The sequence below is a fragment of the Zingiber officinale genome, chromosome 3B, assembly GCF_018446385.1.
Source record: "Zingiber officinale cultivar Zhangliang chromosome 3B, Zo_v1.1, whole genome shotgun sequence".
NCBI classification, from domain to species: domain Eukaryota; kingdom Viridiplantae; phylum Streptophyta; class Magnoliopsida; order Zingiberales; family Zingiberaceae; genus Zingiber; species Zingiber officinale.
The window spans coordinates 82226770-82251850 of record NC_055991.1 but is presented as its reverse complement, the minus strand read 5'-3'; the positions used below and the strand labels follow the sequence as shown (position 1 = coordinate 82251850).

General features: G+C 35.2%; 1 non-coding gene across 1 annotated transcript; it reads left to right on the top strand.

Annotated features, from left to right (window-relative positions):
* The first annotated feature begins 23449 nt into the window (after positions 1 to 23449).
* LOC121968817 lies at positions 23450 to 23555 on the top strand. Its single transcript, XR_006108352.1, has one exon. It is a non-coding gene; the product is annotated as a small nucleolar RNA R71 (small nucleolar RNA).
* The last annotated feature ends 1526 nt before the right edge of the window (positions 23556 to 25081 follow it).

Here is a 25081-nt window from a genome sequence, read left to right as displayed (position 1 = left end):
TCTTCGTCTTCTTGGAAATTCTTTCAGGAGGTCAAAGACGGTTCAAATCGAGCTTCCAATTATAGGCCCCATGAAAATCTGCACACCCAAAAGAAAAATATACCTCTCCCAAGCATGGTATATTAGATGGAACTAGAACCTTATTAATATGAATTAAGCATGTATCAAAAATTGAATCACATTCAATTAAATCAATTATAGGTACATCTATGAAATTTTCTAAAAGATCACTAAGAATACTTACCTTGCATTGTTGAGATGTACCTCAAAGTTCTAAACAATGGGATGTGACTTCTTCAAAATTAGGAATTGGTTCTGGTTATAGCTCAGGTGGAAGTGGCTCTAAAAGTAGTGATTCTTGGGGCTTTTCTTTTATTGCACAAGTCCCTACACATTGGTCCACAACATGTTCAATCCTTGCAACTCTCATAATCTCAGAAGGCTGTGTGGATAAAGGAGGTGATTCTTGAGATGCTGCTTCCACAACACTGCTCCCTACACTTCCTTTCATAACATCATCATCAACACAAGCATCAAATAATAAACCAACATCAATATCCTCAGTGGGAGAATCATCTATAGGAGGATCACTAACTTCATTTGCAGTTTTAAGTTGATCTACCACATCGCATTCATCATCTGAAAATTCAATTTCATCATAACACCCTGTAAACCCAGAAGGTAAATCTGAAAACTTGTTATCCACTGCATTATCATCACAATCCTCATCTGAAGAGTCCTCATCTTCATATACATTCAAAAATCTACACTCAACCATCTTAGTGTCACAGAATTTGCCAAAGTCTTCGCTTTCATTGTAACACCCACAAAATTATAAGATAAGTATATGGGTATTATTTTTCTTTAGAGCATAGAAATAAAAAAAATAAAAGAAAAGGGAAAATAGGAACCAAAATAGAATAAGAAGAGGTGAGGTCAAGGATTGAACCTTGAACCTCCCACAAATAATAGAGATAAATTGATGTATGATAACCACTAGAATAATGAATAATATTTGGATAGAAAGGAATGAAAATTTAGTTAAATATGAGAAGAAAATAAAAGAAAACTAAGCAAAAGAGCAAGAGAAAACCAAGTGGCTTACCTCCTCTTCCTCTTGGTTAAGAGAAGAAGCAAGCAAAAGATAAATTGCCTACTTCCCTCCCTCTCTCTATTTTTGTGGGAATTAATGGAATGAAGGAAAAGAGGAGTTGAGGGAATGAATGAAGACATGTTTCATTGGCAAAGGAATAAATAGATTGGGAGAAGAAAAACAAGAGATTAAATCCTTTTTCTTCCTCCTTCCTTCTCCTTCCTCATTCTTCACCGAAACCAAGAGCCCTCCCCTCTCCTTATTCCAAAAGCTAAGCTAAGCTCCTCTCCAAGAAAACTAAATTTTGAGAAGAAGCCTTCAAGTTCTATCCCTTCCAAGCAAAAGAAGCAAAAGGAGGTACAAGAAGAAGAAGCTTTCTCCTTCCTTAGCACTTAGGATACCTTTTTCCTTAAGAAAAACCACAAGCGAAAGGATGTAAGTTTCCCTCACCTGTGGTACAATAGCTTGTGTATTTTTCTATGAGATTTGGTTGCCTAAAAACCTAGGATACCTTCATGAAAGTTTCGGCCAAGACAAGACCAAAAAGAAAGATCTAGGAAATGTAAAGACCTAAATTTTGACATGCTCAATATGCTTCTTGTAACATGTATCTTATGGTAGGGATTTATCTAACGTTCATATGCTAGAATGGTTGGTTAGAACTTAGGGTCATGCCATAGACTCTCGGCCAAACATGAATAAAGGAAATAGGTAAGTTAAGACTCAAACCAAGCATGCTCTTTTTTGTTTTATGATATGTGCCTCATGATGAGGAAGTTATTAACATGATATACTCATATGATGATTAAACTTTATTCCATGCTCATAAGTATTCGGCCATGATAGGATTAAGGGCCTAGAAAATTATTAAACCTACCTAATCATGCCATGATCCTTCTTAAGACAAGTTATGAAATTAATATGACATGCTCATGTTGTAGTGTGGTTAGAACTTGTTTTCATGCCCCATGAACTTTCGGCCACAACAAGTTTAAGGGCCTAGGAAACTTAGAACTCAACCTAATTATGCTCATGATGCTCCTTGTAATAATTGCTATGATATTGGTTTAGGGTTCCTATGTTTTTATGATACTTGAAATCTAGTTCCAAGCCATAAGGGTTTCGGCCACAACAAGTTTAAGGGCCTAGGAAACTTGGAACTTAACCTAATTATGCTCATGATGTTCCTTATAATCATTGCTATGAAATTTGTTTAGGGTTTCCACGCTTTTATGACACATGAAACCTAGTTCCAAACCCTAAAGGTTTCGGCCACAACAAGTTTAAGGGCCTAGGAAACTTGGAACCAAACATAATTATGCTCATGATGTTCCTTGTAATCATTGCTATGAAATTTGTTTAGAGTTTCCATGTAATGCCCCGCCCCTCCTGCTAAGGCGACGGAGGTTACTTGGACACATACATACTTACTTAACACAGCGGAAGTCTTACTTAGAGAAATTAAAAGCTTTTACTTTAAAATCACTATAGACATATAAAACCACATAGCATACTTATCATGATTTTTGAGTCATAATACCCAAACACATAATTAAGGTCATGGAGTCAAAATGAAATAACATAAATATGAGATATTTCTTTATTAACAAAAGCAGGTCTTTCCCTTTAGCCAAGCCACTACCACACAAATCCTTCTAGCCCCTCCTGCTGCTCCCCTAGTACATCCATTCCTTGCCTTTATCTGTGGTACAAGAAAGTAAACTGTGAGCACTCATGGCTCAGTAAGTTCCTTTCCTACTCACAAAAAACCGTATAGCATATCAAAATCACAAGTCAAAATGCATGGAAACAGTTTATCATATCAAGCAGCATATCATGGCATATCATAATATAATCATCATAAAGTATCATAGCATATTCTAACATGAACATCAAATGAATCCTGACATATCATAACATCATCATAAATATCATGGAATAATCATAAAGTATATGCAAAGTGAATTCCTAAACATGTATCATGAAACATATGCAACATGTCTTTTGAAAACTTATAATATACATACTTAAACATAATCTCAACATGATTAGGGCTCCGGCTTGTACCACATACATAAATGCGCGAGTCCTATGTAGGTCCAAGGTAGCAAGTCTTGAACCCTACAAGGCATACATACTAGGCCCGTTTCTTAGTCCAACGATCTAGGGGCACTTAGGAGCCCATCCCTAATGAGGCCCATTTCTTAGTCCATCGACCCCGGGACGCTTATGGAGCCCACCCTTGGTACAAGCCATACATAAAGTAAAGTAGCATGTCATACATATCATAGTTCTTATCATTTCATGCATAACATATTTCTTAACATATCATAAAACATGCATATTTGGGCACACAGCACATGCATGGATCATAAGCATACATAATGAACATGTCATTTATCACATCATAAGGCATGCATATTTGGGCACACAGCACATGCATGGATCATAAACGTACATAATGGACATGTCATTTATCATATCATAAAGCATGCATAATTGGGCACATAGCACATACATGGGTCATAAGCATACATAATGAACATATCACTCATCATAGAAAGACATAATCATACATGGAATCATTTAAATAACATCTCTTAATTCATAGCATAGCATGTGAGGCACATCTAGGTCACTAAACCTTTTATGGCCGAAATTCAAGAGTAGGGATATGAACTCTAGACAACATACAAACATAAGAATCTCATGCTAACTTCACATCCTATCATAAGAAAGATCATAAGCATGTCCTAAATTTTTAAGCCCTCCTAGGTTTCTAATTCTTTCATGGCCGAAACCTTCATGAAGAGCAATCAAGTTCTAAACAACATATAAACATGAAAACCCTAAACTCATATCACATCATATTTCATAAGGAACAACTTGAGCATGTTTAATTTGGGTTCTAAGTTCCATAAGCTTCTATCCTTATCATGGCCGAACCCTAGCAAGCCTTATTCTAGGTTACATGTAGCATGAAGGTGTTGAACCTTAAGCCAATATCCTACACATTTCATGAGGAACATCATAAGCACATTTGGTTCAAGTTCCAAACTTCCTAAACCCATTAACTCAAGGTGGCCGAAACATATTAAGCATGGAAACTAGATTTCTAGTGGCATAAGAGCATGGAAAACACAACTACATTTCATAGCATTTATCACAAGAAACATCATGAGCATATCTAAGTTGGGTTCTAAATTTCCCTAGGCCTTTAGACCAATAGTGGCCGAAACATGTGAGCATGAAAACTAGGTTTCTAGGGCATTAGAGCATGGAAACCACAACTACATTTCATAGCATTTATCACAAGAAACATCATGAGCATATCTAAGTTGGGTTCTACATTTTCCTAGGCCTTTAGACCAATAGTGGCTGAAACATGTGAGCATGGAAACTAGGTTTCTAATGGTATAAGAGCATGGAAACCACAACTACATTTCATAGCATTTATCAAAAGAAACATCATGAGCATATCCAAGTTGGGTTCTAAGTTTCCCTAGGCCTTTACACCAATGGTGGCCGAAACATATGAGCATGAAAACTAGGTTTCAAGTGGCATAACAGTATAGAAACCACAACACATTCAATAGCATTTATTACAAGAAACATCATGAGTAAACTATTTTTAAAATCTAAGCATCCTAGCCCTAAAACTTAGTGTGGCCGAAAGTTACATGTAACTAAATTTCTATGTAACAAGCAACCCTAAGAACATCAAACTAGTTTCATATCATTTCATCAAGAAGGTCATGAGCATCTTAGCCTTGGTTTAAACTTTCCTAGGCCTCAAATCACAACATGGCCGAATCTTCATAAGCATGAAATAGACTTTCAAACCAACATACAATCAAGGCATAACATTTTAGCTTCATATCTTGTCTTAGGAAAAATCATAGCATGCTTAGTTTTAGGTTTAAAGCTCTCCTAGGCCTTTAGTTCTTCCATGGCAGAATATTCATGAGCATAAAAAAAATGGATTTTAAATCAACATACAAGTAAGAGAAAAAGTTAACAACACCATTTTCATAGGGTACATAACACAAGAACAAGGGAGCATGTTTAGTTTGAGTCTTTAGCTTACCTAGTCCTCTTGTTCATGATTGGCCGAGAGTCTAAGGTTCATGGATCTAAGTTCTAATTAATCATTCTAGCATAGAAACATTAGATTAACTTCCTACATAAGATATATGTCACAAGAAAAATAATAAGCATATCTAGTTTAAAATTTCTTAGACTCTTCCTTTTGTCTTGGCCGAAATTTCCATAAGCAACCCTAGTTTTTTTTTAGCAATATATCTTCATGGGAAACCATATGAGCTATTGTACCACAGGTGAGGGGAAGCTTACCTAGTGTTCACTTGTTAATCCTTAAGGAAATGGTACCCTTGGTGAAGAGGAAGAAGAGAGCTTCTTCTTTTAGCACTCCTTTTGATTTCTCTTGCTTGGAAGGGTACACCTTGAAGGCTCCTTCTTGTATCTTAGTTTTCTCTTAGGAAGAAGACCTAAACTCGGCTTGTGGTGATGAGGGATAAGAGCTCTAGTTTCGGCAATGGTGAGGAAGAAGAAAGAAAATGAAATCCTTTTCTTTCTTTCCTTTTTATGCTAAGTGGGTGGAAGAAACAAATATGAATTTTGCTTCCCTTTCTCCTTAATTCATGTATATAATTTTATAATGAGAATATGTCCTCATTCATCTCCCTTAACTCTTCTCATCCTCACTCTCTTAATCCCCACGAAAATAGAGAAAAAAAAATAGAAAAGACAACTTGTCTTTTGCTTACTCCTTTTCTTTACCAAGAGGTAAACAAGAGGAAGAAAACTACTTGATTTTCTCTTGTTCCCTCACTTAATTATATCTTCACTTTTAACTACAATTCCCATCATTTTCCATTCATATGTTATTCATTATCCTAGTGGTTATCATACATAATTTTATTTCTATCCTTTGTGAGAGGTTCAAGGTTCAAACCTTCACCTCTTCTTTTTATTTCTCTTATTTCTTTTTCTTTTGATTCTTCTTACTCTTATGCTCTAAATAAAATAACACCCATATACTTATCTTATAGTTTTGTGGGTGTTACAGTACCCCATACCTCATAGAAAGTTCATCCTCGAACTTAAAATAGCTACGTCAGGTGGTGCCGTACTTCCTGCTGAGTGCATCGGCTACCTTGTTTGCTTTACCAGGGTGATAAAAGATCTCGCAGTCATAGTCCTTGACTAGCTCGAGCCATCTATGTTATCTCATATTTAGGTCCTTCTGCGTGAAGAAATATTTTAGACTCTGGTGGTCTGTATAAATCCTGCACTGAGCCCCATATAAGTAATGCCTCCATGTTTAGAGCGAAGACCACAGCTGCTAGCTCTAAATCATGAACAGGGTAATTCCTTTCATGTTCTTTGAGTTGTCTAGAGGCATAGGCAATCACTTTGCCATCTTGCATAAGTACAGCTCCGAGTCCTAAAAAGGAAGCATCGCTATACATATCAAAGTCCTTGTTGCTTTCCGGAAGAGTAAGAATCGGAGCACTGGTCACTCTCCGTTTCAGTTCCGTAAAACTCTTCTCGCAGTCGTCCATCCATTCATACTTTTTATTCTTCTTGGTGAGAACTATCATCGGGGCTGCTATCTTGGAGAAGTCCTCTACAAATTTCCTGTAGTAGCCTGCTAGCCCAAGAAAACTTCTGACTTCACTGGCGTTCTTTGGCCTATTCCAGTTGCTTACAGCTTCAATCTTATTCGGATCCACCATTACTCCGTCCTTGGAGATAATATGACCCAAGAATGATATTCGATCGAGCCAGAACTCACATTTGGAGAATTTTGCATATAGTCATTTTTCTCGAAGGATCTGCAATACCGTATTCAGGTGTTCGGCATGCTCTTCTTGGGTTCTCGAGTAGATGAGAATATCGTCAATGAAGAAAATCACAAATTTGTCGAGATACGCCGCAAATACCCGATTCATCAAATCCATGAACACAGTAGGGGCATTTGTCACTTCGAAGGGCATAACTACAAACTCATAATGCCCGTATCTTGTTCGAAAGGCTGTCTTTGGTATATCCTCTTGTTTCACTTTCACTTGATGATAGCCGGACCTTAAGTCAATCTTTGAGAAAACAGTTGCTCCCTTCAATTGGTCAAACAAATCATCGATCCGCGGAAGGGGGTATTTGTTCTTGACTGTCGCATTGTTCAGTGCTCGGTAATCTATACACATTCACATAGACTCATCCTTCTTTTTCACAAACAGTACCGGAGCTCCCCATGGAGAGTGACTAGGGCGAATAAGTCCCTTGTCAAGTAACTCCCATAGCTGTTCTTGAAGTTCCTTCAACTCAGTCGGTGCCATCCGGTAAGGTGCTTTAGAAATGGGTTTAGTACCCGGAACTACTTCAATCATAAATTCTATTTCTCTATCAGGTGCTAATCCCAGTAGTTCATTAGGAAATACTTCCGGATAGTCGCATACTACTCTGACCTCTTCTAGCTTCTGGCTTCCGGCTTGTCTTGTATCAACCACGTGCGCTAGAAATCTATTACAACCTTTGTCTACCATACTTTGTTCCTTTACCGCTGATAAGAATCTTTCAATTTCTTTCCTAGATTCCCCAATAAATTCAAACATCGGTTCCGCTTCAGGTCGGAAGACTACCTTCCTATTACGACACTCGATTGAGGCGCCGTACTTGCTCAGGAAGTCCATGCCCAGTATAATGTCAAAATCCCGCATGTCAAGTACTATCAGATTGCAGTAGAGTTCTCTGTCTGTGATTCGGATAGGTACGGCCCGCAGTATATGATCCGATGGCATAACTTCCCCGGATGGTAGGGTTGTTAAGAACGTACCATTTAGTGTTTGAGGTGGTATGTCTAATTTCTTTGTAAATGGTGTTGAGACGAACGAGTGTGTCACCCCCGTATCAAATAATACTAACGCATGCTGATTAAAAATAGGCAGCTGACCTGTAACGACAGTAGAGGCGATCGCCACGTCTTCACTAGTAATCGCGAAAACCCTGGCATTCGTCATCGCTGGCGGGGCTTCCAATCTCCCTTGGCTGATCGAAGTCCCTTCTATAGTAGTTTGCATCTGGTGTAACTGTGAAGGGGCACTCTTGTTCTGGTTATTCTGCTGGAATGGTGCCTGAAACTAAGTAGGACAGTCTTTGGCCAAATGTCCTTCCTGTCCGCAATTATAGCATTTTCTTGTACCTTTGTGACATAATCCGGAATGCAGCTTCCCACAAACAGAACACTGGGGGTATCTCGGTTGCTTATTCACTAACCCACTTTTTGCGTTGTCCCACTGCTTTCTTTTTCCGGTAGAAGTTCCTTTCCAGCCTGGTTTGGTACTCTGGGGTCTCTGTCCTTCGGCTCGTGTCTGACCTTTATTCTCCTTCATTGCTTTCTGATAATGTTCCGTAATCAATGCACTGCTGACTAATTCCTTTGTAGTCTGCGGTCTATTAACTCCGCTGGCCACGTTCAGTGCTATCTCGGGTCGAAGCATCTTCAACATCAGTCTGACCCTTTCTCTTTCTGTACGCACTAATTCGGGACAAAGGCGTGCTAGACGGTTGAAGCGCTTTACTGCTTCGTTCATTGATAAATCACCTTGCCGGAACTCGGTGAACTCGTCGTAATGCTGGTTCGTCACTTGCGTATGGAAGAACTCTTCAAAGAACTCTGTCTCAAAGTTCGTCCAATTCATCAGATTAATTTTCCTCTTAGCTTTAACTCTTTCCCACCACATTCTCGCATCTCCGGAGAAGCAGAAAGATACGCATTTGATCTTCTCTGATTCGGGCCAGCCCAGTAGTTCCACTGTGCTCTCTACTGTCTTGAACCAGGCCTGGGCATCCCACGGCTCGCAAGTACTCGAGAAGTTCTCCGGCTTCAGCCTCAGCCACTGTATCAAGTAGGTCTCCTGTCAAACCACTGGGGCAGGGGCTACCGGTGGTACTGGTGCAACTATTGGCACGACGGGCACTGCGTTCTGAATTACTGGCGGGGTGGTAGGAGTTCCTTGTTGACCCAACAAAGTCATGATCAACTGTTGTTTTTCTGTGATCTGACGTTGGAGGTCGGTGACTACCTGAGTCAGATCTGGTGGAGTTACTGTCTCGTCTGCACGGGTAGTGCGTCTCATAGCCATGCTTATCTTCATTAAATAGCAACAAATTATCGTTATTCCTATTCGACTGTCATAAGGTTATTCCTATCCTACCATCATGCATACCTAAACTAAATCAAAGAATAAGTAAATATGCATAATATTAAAGCATCGAAACAAAAATTAAATTAAGCATATAGAAACTTACTTGGAGTGGCAGGATGGAGGCTTGACATGTGTGTAGTGGAAAGGCTAAACCTCGCTCTGATACCAAACTGTAAGGCCCCGCCCCTCCTGCTAAGGCGACGGGGGTTACTTGGACACATACATACTTACTTAACACAGCGGAAGTCTTACTTAGAGAAATTAAAAGCTTTTACTTTAAAATCACTATAGACATATAAAACCACATAGCATACTTATCATGATTTTTGAGTCATAATACCCAAACACATAATTAAGGTCATGGAGTCAAAATGAAATAACATAAATATGGCATATTTCTTTATTAACAAAAGCAGGTCTTTCCCTTTAACCAAGCCACTACCACACACATCCTTCTAGCCCCTCCTGCTGCTCCCCTAGTACATCCATTCCTTGCCTTTATCTGTGGTACAAGAAAGTAAGCTGTGAGCACTCATGGCTCAGTAAGTTCCTTTCCTACTCACAAAAAACCGTATAGCATATCAAAATCACAAGTCAAAATGCATGGAAACAATTTATCATATCAAGCAGCATATCATGACATATCATAATATAATCATCATAAAGTATCATAGCATATTCTAACATGAACATCAAATGAATCCTGACATAGCATAACATCATCATAAATATCATGGCATAATCATAAAGTATATGCAAGGTGAATTCCTAAACATGTATCATGAAACATATGCAACATGTCTTTTGAAAACTTATAATATACATACTTAAACATAATCTCAACATGATTAGGGCCCCGTCTTGTACCACATACATAAATGTGTGCGTCCTATGTAGGTCCAAGCTAGCAAGTCTTGAACCCTACAAGGCATACATATTAGGCCCGTTTCTTAGTCCAACGACCTAGGGGCACCTAGGAGCCCATCCCTAATGAGGCTCGTTTCTTAGTCCATCGACCCCGGGGCGCTTATGGAGCCCACTCTTGGTACAAGCCATACATAAAGTAAAGTAGCATGTCATACATATCATAGTTCTTATCATTTCATGCATAACATATTTCTTAACATATCATAAAACATGCATATTTGGGCATACAGCACATGCATGGATCATAAGCATACATAATGAACATGTCATTTATCACATCATAAGGCATGCATATTTGGGCACACAGCACATGCATGGATCATAAATGTACATAATGGACATATCATTTATCATATCATAAAGCATACATAATTGGGCACATAGCACATGCATGGGTCATAAGCATACATAATGAACATATCACTCATCATAGAAAGACATAATCATACATGGAATCATTTAAATAACATCTCTTAATTCATAGCATAGCATGTGAGGCACATCTAGGTCACTAAACCTTTTATGGCCGAAAGTCAAGAGTAGGGACATGAACTCTAGACAACATACAAACATAAGAATCTCATGCTAACTTCACATCCTATCATAAGAAAGATCATAAGCATGTTAACCTAAATTTTTAAGCCCTCCTAGGTTTCTAATTCTTTCATGGCCGAAACCTTCATGAAGAGCAATCAAGTTCTAAACAACATGTAAACATGAAAACCCTAAACCCATATCACATCATATTTCATAAGGAACAACTTGAGCATGTTTAATTTGGGTTCTAAGTTCCATAAGCTTCTATCCTTATCATGGCCGAACCCTAGCAAACCTTATTCTAGGTTACATGTAGCATGAAGGTGTTGAACCTTAAGCCAATATCCTACACATTTCATGAGGAACATCATAAGCACATTTGGTTCAAGTTCCAAACTTCCTAAACCCATTAACTCAAGGTGGCCGAAACATATTAAGCATGGAAACTAGATTTCTAGTGGCATAAGAGCATGGAAAACACAACTACATTTCATAGCATTTATCACAAGAAACATCATGAGCATATCTAAGTTGGGTTCTAAATTTCCCTAGGCCTTTAGACCAATAGTGGCCGAAACATGTGAGCATGAAAACTAGGTTTCTAGGGCATAAGAGAATGGAAACCACAACTACATTTCGTAGCATTTATCACAAGAAACATCATGAGCATATCTAAGTTGGGTTCTACATTTTCCTAGGCCTTTAGACCAATAGTGGCCGAAACATGTGAGCATGGAAACTAGGTTTCTAATGGTATAAGAGCATGGAAACCACAACTACATTTCATAGCATTTATCAAAAGAAACATCATGAGCATATCCAAGTTGGGTTCTAAGTTTCCCTAGGCCTTTACACCAATGGTGGCTGAAACATGTGAGCATGAAAACTAGGTTTCTAGTGGCATAAGAGTATAGAAACCACAACACATTTCATAGCATTTATTACAAGAAACATCATGATTAAACTTAGTTTAAAATCTAAGCATCCTAGCCCTAAAACTTAGTGTGGCCGAAAGTTACATGTAACTAAATTTCTATGTAACAAGCAACCCTAAGAACATCAAACTAGTTTCATATCATTTCATCAAGAAGGTCATGAGCATCTTAGCCTTGGTTTAAACTTTCCTAGGCCTCAAATCACAACATGGCCGAATCTTCATAAGCATGAAATAGACTTTCAAACCAACATACAATCAAGGCATAACATTTTAACTTCATATCTTATCTTAGGAAAAATCATAGCATGCTTAGTTTTAGGTTTAAAGCTCTCCTAGGCCTTTAGTTCTTCCATGGCCGAATATTCATGAGCATAAAAAAAATGGAGTTTAAATCAACATACAAGTAAGAGAAAAAGTTAACAACACCATTTTCATAGGGTACATAACACAAGAACAAGGGAGCATGTTTAGTTTGAGTCTTTAGCTTACCTAGTCCTCTTGTTCATGCTTGGCCGAGAGTCTAAGGTTCATGGATCTAAGTTCTAATTAATCATTCTAGCATAGAAACATTAGATTAACCTCCTACATAAGATACATGTCACAAGAAAAATAATAAGCATATCTAGTTTAAAATTTCTTAGACTCTTCCTTTTGTCTTGGCCGAAATTTCCATAAGCAACCCTAGTTTTTTTTTAGCAATCTATCTTCATGGAAAACCATATGAGCTATTGTACCACAGGTGAGGGGAAGCTTACCTAGTGTTCACTTGTTAATCCTTAAGGAAATCGTACCCTTGGTGAAGAGGAAGAAGAGAGCTTCTTCTTTTAGCACTCCTTTTGATTTCTCTTGCTTGGAAGGGTATGTAGGACCGTTAGATTCGATAGAGGGGGGGGGGGTGAATATCGATTCGAAAACTTAGAGTATAAACGCAGCAGAAAAGTAAAATAGAAACAGATGTTTTTTACTTCGTTCGGAGCCTGTGACGACTCCTACTCGAAGGCCCGTGGTCCTTGACCACTTTCGTTGGGCAATCACTAACAAGTCGAAATATGATTACAGAATAAGTACAGGAAATGCTAGTGAAAATAAAGCAATACCGACAAGGAAATTAAATAAAAACGGAAGGAGCACTTTGTCGGAGCGTTGTTGGCGTCGCACTGAACGTCGAGCAGCAAGACCAGCAGTAGAAGAGTTCTCAGATGAATTAATGATTCTGAAGCTCCTGTCTGGGGCTTCTTTTATATGCTGTTCCGGGCGCCTGGATCCCTTCCGGGCGCCTGGAATGTGACGTAGCTGCTCAAACCGAGATGCTCCACGTGGCGATGCGCAATCAGGATAAAGTTTGCCTCCCGGGCGCCCGGACCTCCGTGCGCCCGGATCCCTTCCGGGCGCCGGGACCTCCGTGTGCCTGGATTCCTTCCGGGCGCCCGGACCCTGTTTTCCCACAGAATCCGTCCTGCACGACAAACGTTAGTCCGGAGGCAAATATATATATCCTGTAAAACAGATTGTTAGCACAATTAAAGTTCAACAAAGTAATAGCAAAGAGTATGACTTAGATTCTGTCTTTCCGAGACCGGAATCTAGTCACGATCTCGATTAGACATCCGAAATGGATCTAAGCCGGATCGACGCCTAATGTTCCCTTCCCGGGAACGCGTCCTCGCAGTCACTCCCCTCCAGTGACTTACCTCACTTACCTGCCAGACGTCCGGTCAGCCCGTCGACCCATCTGGACTTCTCGCCAAGCGTCCGGTCAGCACGTCGACCCGCTTGGACTTCTCGCCAGCTATCCGGTCAGCCCGTCGACCTAGCTGGACTTCTCTCCAAGCGTCCGGTCAGCCCGTCGACCCGCTTGGACTTCTCGCCAGCTATCCGGTCAGCCCGTCGACCTAGCTGGACTTCGTGCCAGACATCCGGTCATCCCGTCAACCTGTCTGGACTTCTCCTGCACACTCGATCAAAGTGTCAGACAACAACAAAACTAACTTAACCTATTTGTCATTCATCAAAACCTGGGTTAAATCGTTAGTGCTAACCGCACCAACAATCTCCCCCTTTTTGATGGAATGACAACCTGGTTAAGTTAGTGAAAACATATGCAAGAAACAACATGCATTTATGTGGTTTTAAAGTTAGTCTGTATTTTCAAATTAGTTTAGCTAACTTAACCACCTAACCCTCCCCCTTTGGCATTCATCAAAAAATAAGCAGGGGTAAACAAGCATAGTGTAGAGTAATAAAAAGTTTAGTTCAAAAATTCAAAGATACTAATAAAAGTACAATTTTTAACAGCAAGTTAAAAAAATAGTCAAGTTGACTTGGGGGAGTTTAAAGTTTTGAAAACTTGTTTAAAACATTAGCTTTTAGCTTTTAGAAAAATTGCTAAGTTTAGATAGTCTAATTTTCAAACATAAGTCTATAAGGTCTAAATTTCAAGATCAAGTTTAAATTTTCAAAACAAGTTTCAACTTTGAAACGCTTTTCAACCATAAGTTTTCAAAACCAAAATTCCAAAACTAAGTTTGAAAAATCTATTTTTCAAAACTGATTGAAATTTATTTTTCAACACTAAGTTTGTAAAAGATTCAATTTTCAAAATTAAGGAAAATGATTTTGAGAAGCTTAGTTTGTAAACTTAAGTTTTGAAAAATCTAATTTCCACAATTTTCAATAACAACGTAATTTTTTTTTTAAACTAATTTTTGTAAAATTTAACTTTCAAATCAAATTGTCAAAATTAAGTAAAATCAAATTTTAAGAACTAGATTCAGGACAATTTTCAAAGTAAAGTTAAATTAAATTTAAATCTTTACTTTTAGTTTTCAAAGGAGTTTGGTAAAAGTAAGATCATATTTTTAGAATGTTTTTGTAAAATTTTTTTTCCAAAATCAAATTTTCAAAGTTTAAAAGTACTAGTTTCAAAACCATGGTTTAAAATACTTGAAAAGTTCAGTTTTCAAAGACTAAGTAAAAAGGATAAAAGGTTTGTGATTTAAAAAAAATTTCACAATTTTAAACAAGTTGTTTTTAAACTTTGAAAATTTTTTAAACAAGTTTGTGGTTTAAATTTTTTAGGGGATTTAAAAAGAAAAAATTGAACCTCCCCCTGAATTGGTTACTCCCCTTAATTTAATATCTCTCCCTTAAGTTAATACTAAGGATTGGTTGTGTTAAATTTCAAAAGTCCTAACACATTTGTCTAATTTAGTAACAGTTATATTATTATCTCTGTATCATTGGTATAACTGTTTATTTGAATTTGATTAATTAATTATTAATTAATTTTAGATTGCGCTTAACTTTAGTTTAAGGTTAAATAAGATAAGATTTTATTAATTCAATAATAGTTAAGCATTATCAATAATTTATTGATTAGTTTTTACTTGATTTAATAATTTAATACTTAGTGAAATAATTTAAATTTCATATTACCTGATTGAGTTGGTCAATAAAAGTGTTAGTTATAATTATTATTATTATTATTTGTATTTATTTATTTAATTTTTTTTTTAAAGGGATTTCTAAAACCGCATTTAAAAGGAATTTAAAATGATTTTTATAATATGTTTTATGTCAATTAACATACGTTTGATTCAGTTTTGATTTTAAATTTAAATTAATATTAGTGGTTAATTTAAGTTTAAGTTTAATTTTAAGTTTAAGTTAAAAAATTTTTAATTTTAATTGTAATTTAAGTTTTTTTTCTTAATGATTTTTAAAAGTTTTTGAAAAATTTTTTAAGTTAAAATAATTTTAAAGATATTTTTTAAGTTACTTAAAATAATTTTTATGTTAAAATAATTTTATGTTAAAATAATTTTTAAGTTAAAATGATTTTTAAAAATTTTTTTAAGTTAAAATAAAATGATTTTTAAAAGAGTTTTTAAAAAAAAATTTAAAGAAATTTAAAATAGTTTTTAAAGAATTTTTTAAAAATGTTTTTAAAAGAATTTTTAAAAAAGTTTTTTAAAGAATTTTTAAAAAAGTTTTTAAAGAATTTTTAAAATAATTTTTTTTTAAAAAGAGTTTTAATGAATTTTTTTTTAAAATACTTTTTAAATAATTTTTAAAAGAGTTTTTAAAGAATTTTTAAAATAGTTTTTTTTAAATGTTAAAAATATTTGTTTTTTAAAAGAATTTTTAAAATAAGTTTTAAAAGTTTTTAAAATAAGTTTTAAAATTTTTTAAAATAATTTTTAAAAAAAAAAAAAATTAAAAGTTTTTTTTTTTAAATATAATTTTTAAAATTTTTTAAAATAATTTTTTAAAGTTTAAAATGATTTTTAAAAGAGTTTTTAAAATAATTTTTTAAAGTTTTTAAAATGATTTTTAAAAGAGTTTTTTAAATAATTTTTTTTTAAAAAAATGTTTTAAAAGAATTTTTTAAAGCTTAAAATGATTTTTAAAAGAGTTTTAAAAATAATTTTTAAAAGAATTTTTTAAAGTTTTTAAAATTATTTTTAAAAGAGTTTTTAAAATAATTTTTAAAAATGTTTTAAAATAATTTTTAAAAGAATTTTTTAAAGCTTAAAATGATTTTTAAAAGAGTTTTTAAAATAAATTTTAAAATGTTTTAAAATAATTTTTAAAAGAATTTTTTAAAGTTTTTAAAATGATTTTTAAAAGAGTTTTTAAAATAATTTTTTAAAAATGTTTTAAAATAATTTTTAAAAGAATTTTTTAAAGCTTAAAATGATTTTTAAAATAGTTTTTTAAATAATTTTTAAAAATGTTTTAAAAGAATTTTTAAAAGAATTTTTTAAAGCTTAAATGATTTCGAAAAGAGTTTTTAAAATAATTTTTAAAATGTTTTTAAAGAATTTTTAAAAGAATTTTTTAAAGCTTAAAATGATTTTTAAAAGAGTTTTTAAAATAATTTTTTAAAATAATTTTTAAAATAATTTTTTAAAGTTTTTAAAATGAATTTTAACAGAGTTTTTTAAAATTAATTTTTAAAATTTTTTTTAAAGTTTTTAAATTAATTTTTAAGTTTAGAATAAATTTTTTAAGTTAAATATAAATTTTTTTTTTTTAAAGTTAAATTTAAAAATATTTTTTAAAGTTAATTTAATATTAAATTTTTTTTTTAAACTTAATTTAGTTTTAATTCTAAATTTAATTCTTAATTAATTCGAAATTTAATTTTAATTTGAAATTTAAAATTTAAAATTTAATTTTAATTTGAAATTAAATTTGAAATTTGAAATTTAATTTTAATTTGAAATTCAATTTAAAATTTGAATTTGAATTTTAATTAATTTTAATTTAATTTGAAAATTAATATGATCCTTATTCATCTCACCCGATCTAGATTATCAATCAGGGAATCCTATAATTTTGTGAGATGAATTATATTTTATTACAGAATTTGGTTTAACTTGTGTTAGATTCAGGTTTAGCTTTGGTCTCAACAAATAGGCATTTTTCGGATAAACTTCTAAGCTTGGTGAGTCACATGGACGTCATTAGAAGTAACCAACCTTTCGAGATTTTCCGAATAGTCATATCCACGGAGCTTAGTACTAAACCTTGGTCTAACTAGTTAGGATCCATTTAAAGCTAGCTTCGGTCGGTTCTACTTAGCCAAATGCACCAAATTGAAGCCATATCTTTCTAGACATGCGATGCCCAAGCTTCCCCAACGTACTATCATCAAAAAACTTCACCAGTACCATGATTCAAGTTAAACTTGAACCCTCTTTAACTAGTCCTAATTACCCTAACGGGTAGGTTGGTTGGGGTTACCCTTTTCGGGTAGGTTGGTTAGGGTTACCTTTTCGGGTAGGTTAGTTTTGGAGGTGCCAGCTATTCTGGAACCTCCCCCTGAATTATTGGCCATTAATTTAGTTTTTAGTTCTGGGTTTATTATAGTTAAATTTTGGTTAAAATCTAATGTTTAATTTGTAATTTAGATTCAAGTTTTTAATTTTGAATTAATTAAATTAGTCAAATTATCTTTCTTTAAGAGAATGTATTTAATATTTAAATTTTCTTTCAATTTCACTTTTATTAGGTTAATTGAATTATCTTTCTTTAATAGCTTATCTTTAAAATTTAAGTTTTTATTCATTTTTAACTTTGAATTAATTAAATTGTTTGAATTATGTTTCCTTAAAGGTTTATCTTTTAACCTTTTATTAATTGTTAATTTTGAATTTTTCGGATTATCTTTATTTAATATGTTATTTTTAACATTTAATTTTAATTTTGTTAAATTTAGTTTTGATTTTATCAAAGTGTTTGATTTTATTCTTATATTTTCTTTATTTTTTAAGTTGATATAATTAGTTGAATTTATTAGATTATTCTTATCGTTAAAACTTAATTTTTTATTAATTAAATTATCTTGGGTTTGGATAGGATTTTCTAGATTAATATTGTCTAGATTATTAAATAATTTATTAATTTTATCTAGATCAATATTGACCTTGTCATCTCTATCATTTGAGTTTTTAGATTTGTTTAGGTTTAAGTTTGAATTTTTTAACTTAATTGGATTTGTTTTATCAGATAATATCCTAGGGGTATTTTTGTAATTATTGTCAACTACATTATTTTCATATATATTTTCAGAAATAACCAGATCAATGCTCATATTTTTTAAACTACTATTAGCAGGGGTATTTTGGTAAATATCACTAACCTTGAGCGCAACCCCTAATTCAGTAGGCTTTTCGATTGAATCTAACCCGAGTTCGGATTCGATTTTTACTTGATCCTCGAGCTCCATCGGCTCCTCGTGAAGTTTGATCAATTGGGTCCAAAGCTCATGTGCATCTTTGTACTTTTCTAGTCTGCATAAAACATTGTTAGGTAAAACATTACAAATGATTTTACTTACATTTGTGTTTAGTTCTGAGTTCTGAGAAGGTTTTCTCAATATCAGCCAATAATCAAAGTTTGCACTTCCTAAGAAGCATTCCATTAATCGCTTCCAATAGTTGAAATCTTGATCGTATGGTGGTGGTTCGTGGGGGTTCCGTCCTTCTAGAAGAGTCATTATTCTTGCACACAGAGAAATAGAAAAAAATCCCAAGACTTGGTCTTGGATTAGCAGTGCTGGAAAAAATAATATTTCACTATTTTCGGAAAAAATAATAAAATATTATTAAAATATTAATAAAATATTTGAAAAAAATATTATTTCAAAATTTTGAAAATGTAATATTTTTTAAGTACTAAACAATGGTGAAAAGATGGCGATGTATTTTTCAAAAACCGTTTTGGAGGGAAAAAATGAAAGGCGTACCTGCTCTGATACCTGACTGGTGGTTGCACCAAATCAGAGCGGTACCTGCTCTGATACCACTTGTAGGACCGTTAGATTCGATAGAGGGGGGGGTGAATATCGATTCGAAAACTTAGAGTATAAACGCAGCGGAAAAGTAAAATAGACACAGATGTTTTTTACTTCGTTCGGAGCCTGTGACGACTCCTACTCGAACGCCCGTGGTCCTTGACCACTTTCGTTGGGCAATCACTAACAAGTCGAAATATGATTACAGAATAAGTACAGGAAATGCTAGTGAAAATAAAGCAATACCGACAAGGAAATTAAATAAAAACGGAAGGAGCACTTTGTCGGAGCGTTGTTGGCGTCGCACTGAACGTCGAGCAGCAAGACCAGCAGTAGAAGAGTTCTCAATTAATGAGGGGCTTCTTTTATATGTTGCTCCGGCGCTGGATTCCTTCCGGGCGCCTGGAATGTGACGTAGCTGCTCAAACCGAGATGCTCCACGTGGCGACGCACATGGGATAAAGTTTGCCTCCCGGGCGCCCGGATCCCTTCCGGGCGCCCGGACCTCCTATTTCCAGGAAATCCTTCTCCCGCAAAATAGCGTTAGTCGGAGGCAAATATATATATCCTGTAAAATAGATTGTTAGCACAATTAAAGTTCAACAAAGTAATAGCAAAGAGTATGACTTAGATTCTGTCTTTCCGAGACCGGAATCTAGTCACGATCTCGACTTAGACATCCGAAATGGATCTAAGCCGGATCGACGCCTAATGTTCCCTTCCCGGGAACGCGTCCTCGCAGTCACTCCCCTCCAGTGACTTACCTCACTTACCTGCCAGACGTCCGGTCAGCCCGTCGACCCATCTGGACTTCTCGCCAAGCGTCCGGTCAGCCCGTCGACTCGCTTGGACTTCTATCCAGCTATCCGGTCAGCCCGTCGACCTAGTTGGACTTCTCGCCAAGCGTCCGGTCAGCCCGTCGACCCGCTTGGACTTCTCGCCAGCTATCCGGTCAGCCCGTCGACCTAGCTGGACTTCGTGCCAGACATCCGGTCAGCTCGTCGACCTGTTTGGACTTCTCCTGCACACTCGATCAAAGTGTCAGACAACAACAAAACTAACTTAACCTATTTGTTATTCATCAAAACCTGGGTTAAATCGTTAGTGCTAACCGCACCAACAGGGTACACCTTGAAGGCTCCTTCTTGTATCTTAGTTTTCTCTTAGGAAGAAGACCGAAACTCGGCTTGTGGTGATGAGGGAGAAGAGCTCTAGTTTCGGCAATGGTGAGGAAGAAGAAAGAAAATGAAATCCTTTTCTTTCTTTCCTTTTTATGCTAAGTGGGTGGAAGAAACAAATATGAATTTTGCTTCCCTTTCTCCTTAATTCATGTATATACTTTTCTAATGAGAATATGTCCTCATTCATCTCCCTTAACTCTTCTCATCCTCACTCTCTTAATCCCCACGAAAATAGAGAAAAAAAAAATAGAAAAGACAACTTGTCTTTTGCTTACTCCTTTTCTTTACCAAGAGGTAAACAAGAGGAAGAAAACTACTTGATTTTCTCTTGTTGCCTCACTTAATTATATCTTCACTTTTAACTACAATTCCCATCATTTTTCATTCATATGTTATTCATTATCCTAGTGGTTATCATACATAATTTTATTTCTATCCTTTGTGAGAGGTTCAAGGTTCAAACCTTCACCTCTTCTTTTTATTTCTCTTATTTCTTTTTCTTTTGATTCTTCTTACTCTTATGCTCTAAAGCAAATAACACCCATATACTTATCTTATAGTTTTGTGGGTGTTACATTCCATGCTTTTATGACACATGAAACCTAGTTCCAAGTCCTAAAGGTTTCGGCCATAACAAGTTTAAGGGCCTAGGAAACATGGAACCTAACCTAACTATGCTCATGATGTTCCTTGTAATATTTGCTATGAAATTGGTTTAGGTTCCACATGCTTGAATGTTGTTTTTAACCCAATGTGATGATTGATAAGATTCGGCCATGATAAGATTTATAAGTTTAGGAAACCTAGAACCTAACCTAAAGCATGCTCATGATGTTTCCTTATGGTATATGATATGATATTAGTTTAGGTTTCACATGCTTGAATGTTGTTTTTAACCCAATGTGATGATTGATAAGATTCGGCCATGATAAGATTTATAAGCTTAGGAAACCTAGAACCTAACCTAAAGCATGCTCATGATGTTTCCTATGGTATATGATATGATATTGGTTTAGGGTTCACATGCTTGTATGTTGATTTCTAACCTAAGTCACATCTATATGTTTCGGCCATTACATGACATTAGGGTTAGAAATCTAAATATGATTTCCCATGTATCTCACATGAAATGTTTTATAATGTAGTAAGAGCTTGTTATGCTTCTATGTTTAATTATGTATACGTATGATCTATGTATGTTGGTAACCCTTATGCTGTGCTGTGTGCCCAAGATATGCATGCTATTTATGATGAGCTGTGTGCCCAATTTATGCATGATATTATGATGAGCTGTGTGCCCAAATTATGCATGCTATTTATGATGGGCTGTGTGCCCAAACTATGCATGTAATTATGATGTGCTGTGTGCCCAAATTATACATGCTATTATGATGAGCTGTGTGCCCAAATTCTGTATGGTAGAAATATGATGTGCATGAAATAATAAGAACCATGATATGTATGACATGCTACTTTACTTTATATGGCTTGTACCAAGGGTGGGCTCCATAAGCGCCCCGGGGTCGATGGACTAAGAAACGGGCCTCGTTAGGGATGGGCTCCTAAGTGCCCCTAGGTCGATGGACTAAGAAACGGGCCTAGTATGTATGCCTTGTAGGGTTCAAGACTTGCTACCTTGGACCTACATAGGACGCGCGCATTTATATATGTGGTACAAGTCGGGGCCCTAATCATGTTATGTTTATGTTTATGTATGTATGTAATAAGTTTTCAAAAGACATGTTGCATATATTTTTGCATGAATCATGTTTTTGAAAGTCATCTCGCATAACACTTTATGATTATGTTACGATATGCCATGATGCTTATGTTTATGATATGTTATGCTAGGATGCACTTTATGATTATTTTATGATATGCCATGATACATATGATATGTTATGCTAGGATGCACTTTATGATTATGTTATGATATGCCATGATACATATGATATGTTATGCTAGGATGCACTTTATGATTATGTTATGATATGCCATGATACATATGATTATGTTATGCTAGGATGCACTTTATGATTTTATCATGATATGCCATGATGCTTATGTTCATGATATGTTATGCTAGGATGCATGTTATGATATGCTATGATACCTTACGATTATGTTACGATATGATGCTTCTATACATGATATGATTAGTTGTCTTTATGTTTTATGCCTTGGAGATTAAGTTATGCTATACGGTTTTTGTGAGTAGGAAAGGATCTTACTGAGCCTTGTGTGCTCACAGCTTACTTTCCTTGTACCACAGATAAGGGCAAAGAATGGATGTACTAAGGGAGTAGCAGGAGGGGGCAAGAAGGACGTGTGTAGTAGTGACTCGGCTAAAGAGAAGACCTGCTTCTAGTTAATAAGAATTATACTTATCGCTCTCTTTTATGACTCCATGACATTTCATCATACTCTTTAGTATTATGGCTTAAATTTATGTTAAGCATGTTTTATGACTCATATGATAGGTGGTTAGTGATGATGATTTGAAAAGTAAAGAAAAAGTTTTTAAAAAATATATATACTATAGATAAGACTTCCGCTGTTTTAAGAAGAAATGATAAGTAAGGTACTTGTGCTAGCCTTTGTGGAAAAGGAACCTTTAGTGAAGGTCTTGGGAAAGGTACTTCCTTTTTTTCATATTCCTTTTGAGCTTGCGGAGGAGGTCCAATTTGCATATCTAGTATAGGTGTGATCAATCATTGAGAGAAAGGTACTTGTGGCCTTTGGGAACTACCTAGAGTAATAAAGCTGAGTTCTTGTGGTCTTCTATTGTTCTTCTCCTCAATTCTATACAAGTCATTTTTCAGAAGTTTTTCATGATTCTTACCGCTCCTCAACTTAATATCATTACACTTTTCACTAGATCTTATTTGTGTAGGAGGGGAATCTTCTTTGAACCATTTTGAAACTATGCTTTCAATCTTCACCCCCAAATGTTTGAACTCCTCATTCTGTGACTTCTAAATTTTGACATTTTGGGGTGGTTGAACTGCATTTTGTTTGATAGGCTCTCTTGTATTTATGACTTGCACTTCTTGAATATTTGAAGGAGATTCCATCCAACTTTTATCTGACCATTCTTGGAGATTCAATGTCACTTGATCAATTAATGTATATGCTTCATCCACACTTTTATTCATAAAAGAACCTCCAACTGATGAATCCAAATAACATTTATATGAGAAAGAAATTCCCCTATAAAATATGTGCAGGATAAGCCATTTTTCCAAGCCATGGTGAGGGCACTGCCTTTGTAGACTCTTGAATCTGTCTCATGCTTCAAATAAAGATTCTCCATTTGCTTGAACAAAATTTGTGATGCAACTCCTCATGTAGATTGTAACACCCACGAAAAATGCCAAGCTATGCCTAGGAGTATTTTTTTTAAAATAAAAGAAAGAAACAGAAAAAGGGAAAAATAGAAACCGAAACAAAAAGAGGTGAGGTCAAGGATTGAACCTTGAACCTCCCACAAATGATAGAGTTAAATTGGAGTATAATAACCACTAGAGACATGAATGATATGTAAATAGAAAAGAATAGAAATATTAGTTAAAAGTGAGAGGATGGTTAAATAAAGGAACAAGAGAAAACCAAGTAGCTTACTTTCTCTTCCTCTTGGTTAAGAGAAGAAGCAAGCAAATGACAAGTTGCTTGCTTCCCTTCTTTTCTCTATTTGCGTGGGAATTAAAAGAGATAAGTAAATAGGAGGGCTAAGGGGGATGAATGAAGGTATGTTCATTACAAAGGAAATAAAAAGGATGAAAAGAAGGAAAGACAAGTGATTAATCTTTTTCCTTCTTCTTCCTCCTTCCTTCTCCTTCTTCATTCTTCACCGAAACCAAAGGCTCTCCCCCTCCTCATTTCCAAAAGCTAAGCTAAGGATCCTCTCCAAGAAAACTAATTTACAAGAAGGAGCCTTCAAGGTCTACCCCTTCCCAAGCAAGAGAAATCAAAGGGAGTGCTAGAAGAAGAAGCTCTCTTCTTCCTCTTCGCCTAGAGTATCTTTCTTTAAGAAAAACCACAAGCGAAAGGATGTAAGTATCCCCTCACCTGTGGTACAAGTTGCTTTTGTTTTATAAAGGAGTAGAATGCTTAAAATCTAAAGTAACAAGTTGGAACTTTCGACCAAGTATAAAATAAAAGGAGTTGTTGGGTAGATCAAGATCTAAATAAAGCATGGACATTATGATCTTATGATAAGTACCCTAGTATAAGAAGCTAGTAAATGTTTACATGTTGAATGTTTGACTTAAAACCTAAAATTTTAAATGTGAATTTTGGCCAAGAATAGATGAAGGATCTAGGGAAGCTTAAAACCTAAACTAACCATGTTTACTACATCCTTATGATATGTATGCTATGTTAAGGGATTGGGTTGGTTTTTCTTATGCTTGAAAGTTGTTAAAGTTAGCTTTCCCTTCATGTATGTTTCGGTCAAGAACTAAACTAGGGCTTAGAGAAGCTAGAAATTTAACCTAACATGCTCATGTATCTCTTGATAATGTGATATGAATGTAGTAAGGTGTTCATGCTTTTATGTTGTTTTAAAGTTGGCTTTCTCCTTAGGTATGTTTCGGCCAAGAACAAAAATTAGGGCTTAGACAAGCTAAAAAGTTAACTTAACATGCTCATGTATCTCTTGATAATATGATATGAATTTAGCTAGGTGATCATGCTTATATGTTGATTGAAAACCTAGTTTCCCTTCATGTGTATTTCGGCCAAGACCAAAATTAGGGTTTTAAGGAAGCTAAAGGATAACCTAGCATGCTCATGTATCTCTTGATAATATGATATGAATTTAATTAGGTGATCAAGCTTATATGTTGATTAAAAACCTAGTTTCCCTTCATGTGT